This window comes from Bidens hawaiensis, unplaced genomic scaffold (genome assembly GCF_021521415.1).
Source record: "Bidens hawaiensis isolate Kalapana, Puna unplaced genomic scaffold, B.hawaiensis_p1.1 tig00012553_1, whole genome shotgun sequence".
In the NCBI taxonomy this organism is placed as follows: Eukaryota; Viridiplantae; Streptophyta; class Magnoliopsida; order Asterales; family Asteraceae; genus Bidens; species Bidens hawaiensis.
In genome coordinates, this window is record NW_027492027.1 from 159,543 (window position 1) to 166,168 (window position 6,626).

At 41.8% G+C, this 6,626-nt stretch overlaps 1 pseudogene across 1 annotated transcript; it reads right to left on the reverse strand.

The window, feature by feature from the left end:
• Nucleotides 1-2,819: 2,819 nt before the first annotated feature.
• LOC143541338 (protein CANDIDATE G-PROTEIN COUPLED RECEPTOR 7 pseudogene) lies at nucleotides 2,820-6,315 on the reverse strand (annotated as a pseudogene). Its single transcript, XR_013136746.1, has 2 exons — nucleotides 6,284-6,315; nucleotides 2,820-4,124 (listed from the first exon to the last, which is right to left on the reverse strand). The product of XR_013136746.1 is annotated as a protein CANDIDATE G-PROTEIN COUPLED RECEPTOR 7 pseudogene (transcript).
• Nucleotides 6,316-6,626: the final 311 nt, after the last annotated feature.

The following is a 6,626-nucleotide window of genomic DNA, read 5'->3' on the forward strand; positions in this document are numbered from 1 at the left end:
CAGGTGAATACGTTAAACCTTTTACAATCAGCCAATATAAACAGGTTGTTTATCTTAATCAACGTCAGTCAAATATTTTAAGAGATTACGTGATCTTTAACATATAGATTTAAGGGATTACGTGATCCCTAATATACAAGATAGAAAATAAAAGCAACTCAGACCGAGTACACATGCGTCTGGATCCAAACATAATTTATCTAGTTTTTCAATCAAGGATATGTGACTGCAAACTAGATATCATAATAAAAGTTCTCTAATGGGCATCAGTTCCCAGAGAATCGTAATTGTGTGTGTATGACAGTGGCACAAATCCCAGAAATAAGAGACGTTTCTGCTGAAGTTGTTCAAGAAAACTATGTTGTCAGTCAAAGAATAATTTATTAAATGTTTTTTGAGTCAACGATTCACCAGCATATCGCTGACGTATTTCCCCCCATATTTCAGGGAAACATATTAGTACAGGTAGAAAGGAATTAGAGTCATTCAAGAAGATAGACGCTCGCAAGGTAGAGATGGCTAGATTTCAATCATTAAAATATTATAAACAATATTTAAACATGAAATGTAAAATCAAACAAGGTTTATAAATCAAACACTCAGATATTTATTATCCGAGAAGCCTTTCAAATAAATTAATATCTTATTATAAATAAAGATTTCAAAATATATTAATATTTTATTATAAAATAAACACTTCCGCTAAATAACCCGCAAACTCTGATATATTAACAAAACAAGTACCAGCTATTGGTCACACGCCTAGGCCCTAAGTCAGGATGTGAGAGATGAATATGTAATATCATAATTCTTTTATATTTTGTTTCTCTATAATACTTATCCACTCAATATTTATACATGTTTCTTATCATTATAATTCGGGCTTCGAATTTATTTTGAAGGACATTTTGGAAATAATCAGAAACTTCGGGATTTGATAAATTGACTATTTTTCTCTCGACTATTAAAATTTAAGAAAAGATTGTGAACACTTTCGACATGCCACCCTCAGGCCTATCAATGCTTCTCACTTTTATCAAATTTGAAATATTTGTTTCAGAAATAACTTTTTCTTCAATGGTGATCAGAACGTTGGGAAACATGTTATGCAAAATGAAGCAAAATATTCAAAATAATGAATGGGCTAACATGTTTTTGATGTTGTCATTATGGTAGAGTCGAAAAGCTCTCTCAAACTTATCAAAATCTTTTTCATGGTGTAGCTTAGAAAAACATAGTTCTTGAAGAGCATCCGTCATTATAATTTAATGTTCCCCGTCCCTTCTATGAGTGGTAAATTGATAAATATATCAATAAATGTAACGCTCCTATATTAAGCTGAGTAGTCAGAGTAGTATTATATGAGAAGTTTTCTTCCCGAAATTGGTTCATAACCAAGATTCTTTCAATTATACATATGTGACATTGAGAATGAAATCTCCAATATAAGGAGCGTTCTCGGGTACGTTTTTGCACGTGCATTTTTTATTAAGTTAATTTAAAAAAAAATCATTTTGTGATATAAATAAAATCAATTTATGTACACATAGTATAGATACAAGCATATACGTTATGTAATTATTTGTTTTACTTATAATTTTATAATTTGGATAATCTCGTGTGTGACACGGACTCTAAAACTAGTACGGTATTATATTACATTAATAATTATTCATCTTTATCATTTGAGTAAGCCGCGGTTTTCGAACATGTGTTTTGTCCAAATCTGCGGTTTTAGTCCAACAGTTTTAAATTTGCTATCTTTGTCTACGTGGTTTCATTTCACTCGCAATTAAACCCGTCTCCACTAACCCCGTTAAATCTGGTTGATAAACCCATTAGCGTGCCCCTCACGTGAATAAACCCCAACCCTAATTCGCAAGCCCTCCTCACGTGAGGGGCACACTGATGAGTTTAACGACAAGACTTATTGGCGTTAGTGGGAAGTGAAATGAAAACACAAGGACGAAAATCGTAAATTTGAAACTATTGGACTAAAACCGCAGATTTGGACAAATCACATGGACGAAAACCGCAGTTTACTCTTATCATTTAAAAAAACTTAGCACAAATCAACGATATTATAAATTAACAATAGGTTGATGGTTCATTAGCAAAGACAGTCTTTGAAACAGCAAGGGCGCACTGTTTTATCTATTATCATTTCCGGCAATGTCAACTTGGTTTGTAGTTTTCAAGTCGTGGTTTGTGATTCGGTCAAGAACTTTCACCGATCCAATCAAGCTAGACTTTAAACACCTCTACTTTGTTAACTCCACTTATAAGAAGATGCATATGAAACTGTCCCATAAAGATTTTCATATATCAACCTTCAGATTCGAAATCATATTTCCATAAATACAAATTTTCAATGCTATAACACAACGCTTCAACGCAAACATCTGGTTTACTGACTTCCACAATAAACAACTAACAATTACAAACCATAACCAATTGGATCTTATGTTCTGTTGCTCTCCAACCTTGATAATGTAACTTGCAAATTCTTTTTCTAATATTGCTAGTTTTTATAGAGTCTCTACTATTCTTAAAAATTATAACAAATAAATTCAAGTGGTGTCACAAGACCCCAATTCCACATTCACCAACCAGGGACCAACAAGAAACATGACTTTGCAACGTTGTCATGTTCATGTAGGAGACATTACCATCAAGCTACCAAATTTTGGGCCAAAACTACACTTTTTTTTTGGCCTAAACAACTTTAATTATCGTTTCTTCATGAGCCTTACAGCTTACAAGCAAAGCACAACACAAAACAGCAATAAAACTCCGAATATATGTTTTCATCAACAATGATTTTACACACTATATTTCACCAACTTCACCAACAAACCTCATAACTCAAACTCATCTTCAAGCTTCAGTATCTCAACCGCAGCCTCCTCATCCTCATCATCAATAGCAAAGTAAGGATTATGCACCTTTGGCCTAAAACTATACCCCGTAAACACATAAAACGCCAGCGTCGCCATCTCAGCCGCCAACACACTCGTCCACGCATACCTATACGACGTAATCGTCTCCAACACATAAACCGCCACCCGCGTGAAATAAATATAACATATCACCACAACGTAGTACTGCCTAAACAACGTCAACTTCATCAAATTCACGGCCGCCTTCCCATCTGTCATAGCCGCCTCCCTCAAATTCTTAATCGACCAAATAATGGGAAACAAAACCGCACAACAACAGATAATATCCACCAACAAAAACACCTGCCTCCACGTTGTCGAGTCCTCACCAAACGGCCCCGTCTCATCTATCACCACTTGCGCCACGTTTGCAACCACTTGCAGCGGGATCACAACCATCAACACCTTCTTTTCCCTGTCTTGCAAGTACGGTTTCAGAAACGACCAACCCATTCCGATCAACACAATCAAAGTGGACAACGTAATCCCTTTCAAGAAACTAAAAATGTAAAACAAAACATCCCAGCCGTGCGGAGTTCCCGTGCGCTTAATATACGATTTATCCTCGGTTTCGCATAGCAAATTCAGGGCTTGAGTAAGAGTACAGATAGCATAAAGTAATGTATCCGAAAGAAGGACGTTTTCCTCCGGTGAAGGGTGTAAACCCAGAGGGCGGAGAGCGAAAGATAGATTAAAAAGAAGAAGAAGTAAATCGAAGGGAGGTTGGTTTTACCGGCGGGGAGGTAATCGCGAACGTTGTTGTTAAGGTTGTACATGACGGAGAGAAGATCGAGGGAGACTTTAAGGCTGTTGTCGCCAGCGCAATTGGCGAAAACGAGAGTGAAGTGACTGGCATCAGTGACGTTGAAGAGGACGTCAGTGGTGGGTTTGAGGCGGTCGAAAGTGAAGACGGGCTTGACGGCGGTGGAGTCGAGAGGGCATTGGATCTGGTTGGACTGGAGCTGCCGGAGGACGTGGGTCCAGGCGTCGCGGGTGGAAAGGAAGAATCCGAGCCTGGAGAGGTTGGGGGCGGGTGGGGAGAAGGAGATTTGGGAGAGGTTGAGGAGGAGGTGGCCGGAGTGGGTGAAGCCGAATTCGGAGATGGGGATGGTGGAGCGGGAGTCGGATCGGATTTTGGTGAACCGGATGTCGGCGGAGTTGAAGGTGAAGAGGAGGATATTGATCCTTTTATATATAACACAAACCGAACTATCCCCTTTTGAATCGCAAAGCCTATTCTACTAAATATAAATCCTTTGTTCCTCGGGCTCTGCGAGTCACTGTGGACCACCTTCTGCACCCACTCCAAGAAGCGAACCACCTCGGGAGCTAGGGATCCAAAAGTGTCGAAGGCAAATGGAATGAACACGTGCTAATTCTCCAAAAACGATGTCTCATGCTTAGCAACCTTCCTAGACTCCGCTCTCAAAACCGCTTGTCCCCGTACAAAGCCACTGTCTCTCAGCCCCACCAACGGGGACACCCCAGTGAGGTCAACACACGCATGCTTACCCCCTGCCCAGCCAAACACAAGAACATCAACATGACGCAGGGTAGATTTTCCCTCACGCGGATCAGTCAAAAAGTTAACATGTGCCTCTTTCTTGGCTGAGATCCCCACACGTCTAAGCACATCCCATAACACATCTCTAACCCAGTCATGACGATACTTGAATCCCGGCAATTCCATACAGTGGAGGGCATGCTCACCGAATCTATCCAAACAAGCTTTTTTACAAATGGGGCATAATTCATCTAGAGGGAAAAGGGGAATCATAAGCCGGTATTTAAGGATGGATCTGTATTCAACTGTCGACATCTGTTGCTCAAGACCTTCAATGGGCACAACAGTCAAAAAATCATGGGCATGAGCCCCCTTGAGACAAGCTAAAACTGCCTTTTGTCTCGGGGTCATATCGAATCGCTCCTCCAAATCATGTATGTATTTACCATAAAGAGCACTCGCCAAGGTTTGTTGAGGTTTCTTGGGGGCGGTCTCCTTATCAGTAAAATCGCCTATATCAAGGTTCGGGAGAGTTGTTCCAATATTACCAAGTGCAAAAGAGTAGTCAGGATCTACCCCCGTAACACCAGCGTTTCGCAGGACGTGGTCCTGCAATTTCCACGACTGAGACCTGGAAGCCACAAATGCATATGCGGAGACATCCTCAGCCGAGAAAATTCCTAAGCCTCCGCAACGCATAGGGAAGGAAGCCAACCTCCACTGGAGGTCCCCAAAATGCGGTCCTCCACACACAATAATATCTTCAATTGCCCCCCGCAGGCCCGCATCAAAAATGGACACAGCCTCTTTGACATGTTCAGGTTGACAGGTCCGGAGCCCAAACACTAACTTTGCAACCCCCATGCACGAGCGTAACAAAAGGAGCTCACTTTGGGGGTCCCTCATGTCCGGCAGGCGTTTCATAAGTTCAACCGCTCTCAAAGCTCTTTTAGTTGCCAAAGACCGAATAAACCCTGCATCCCGACTAACCGCCCCCCCAAGAGTTTAACTCCCATCGCAGGCCTGATAATCTCTCCAGGGAATAAACCCGACACTTTCTTCGAATCATCACATGACGGCCAAAAAACCTCTGTTTTTCGAATATTAAGCCGAAGCCCTAGAGACGCCCCCTCTGAGCGAATAATGCCCAACGCTCTAGCGACCTCCTCAGCCTTACCAATAATAGTGCCATCGTCTAAATACCAAGCATGGAAGGGCAAGGAACAGGTCCCCTGCACCCTAAGGATGAGCGGATGAAGGACCAACACAAAAAGAAGATGGCCAAGGGGCTCCCCTTGCTGCACCCCAGTAAAAGCCCCGATATGAGTATCCCCCACATATAAACGGGCGGGGCGGGCATATAAAAACTGGACCCATGGGAAGATGGATGGACATATGCAGCTAACTTCCCTGAGAAGGGTCGTTCGATCCACCTCGTTGAAGGCGTTAGAAAAATAAACAGTGAGCATAGCCAGGGACCCGTCAGAATGAAACGCGCTCAAAAATCTGTTAGCACTATGCAATACCGCTTCTGCCCCATTAGGGATCCCAACCCCGAATTGGAAATCCCCTAGATAAGCAGCCACTTTTTTCCCTATTTTACGCATAGCGACTTTCGACGCCAATATTTTCCAAATGGCCCCCACTGCGATGGGTCTAATTCCATTGTCAGGCTTCAACAGGGGTCAACGGTGCCGAAGCAATGAACTCCGCTAGAACTTTTAGACAAAGCCCCCCAAGCCACAAGTTGACAACATCAGTGATGGCCTTTAAGAGCCCGGAGGCGGTCGGAGACCCCTGGCCACAGAAAGCGTCTAAAATATTTAGGAGGATGAAAAACGAGAGTTGGAGTTGGAGTTGGAGGGAGGCCATTAGCATTAGCATTAGAGGGGAGTTGAATTGGGAAGTGTTGCCGATGAATTAAAGAGGGAGGGTCAGGCGGTGGACGGCATGGGTGGGCTTTCAAGTAAATAGTGTATGTGTGTGTGGGTAACGACGAAATGGGTTCCTAGGAAACCACGGTTGTAACGATTCCGGCAAATTCAGGTATACCCTAGCCGGAATATACCATTTACGTGTTATTCAATACTGAAAATATGAATTATAATGTGCTTATACGAATATATAAGATTCACAGTACGGATTATACTCGAATATACAGCTAGTCGTATCGAAATTACGAT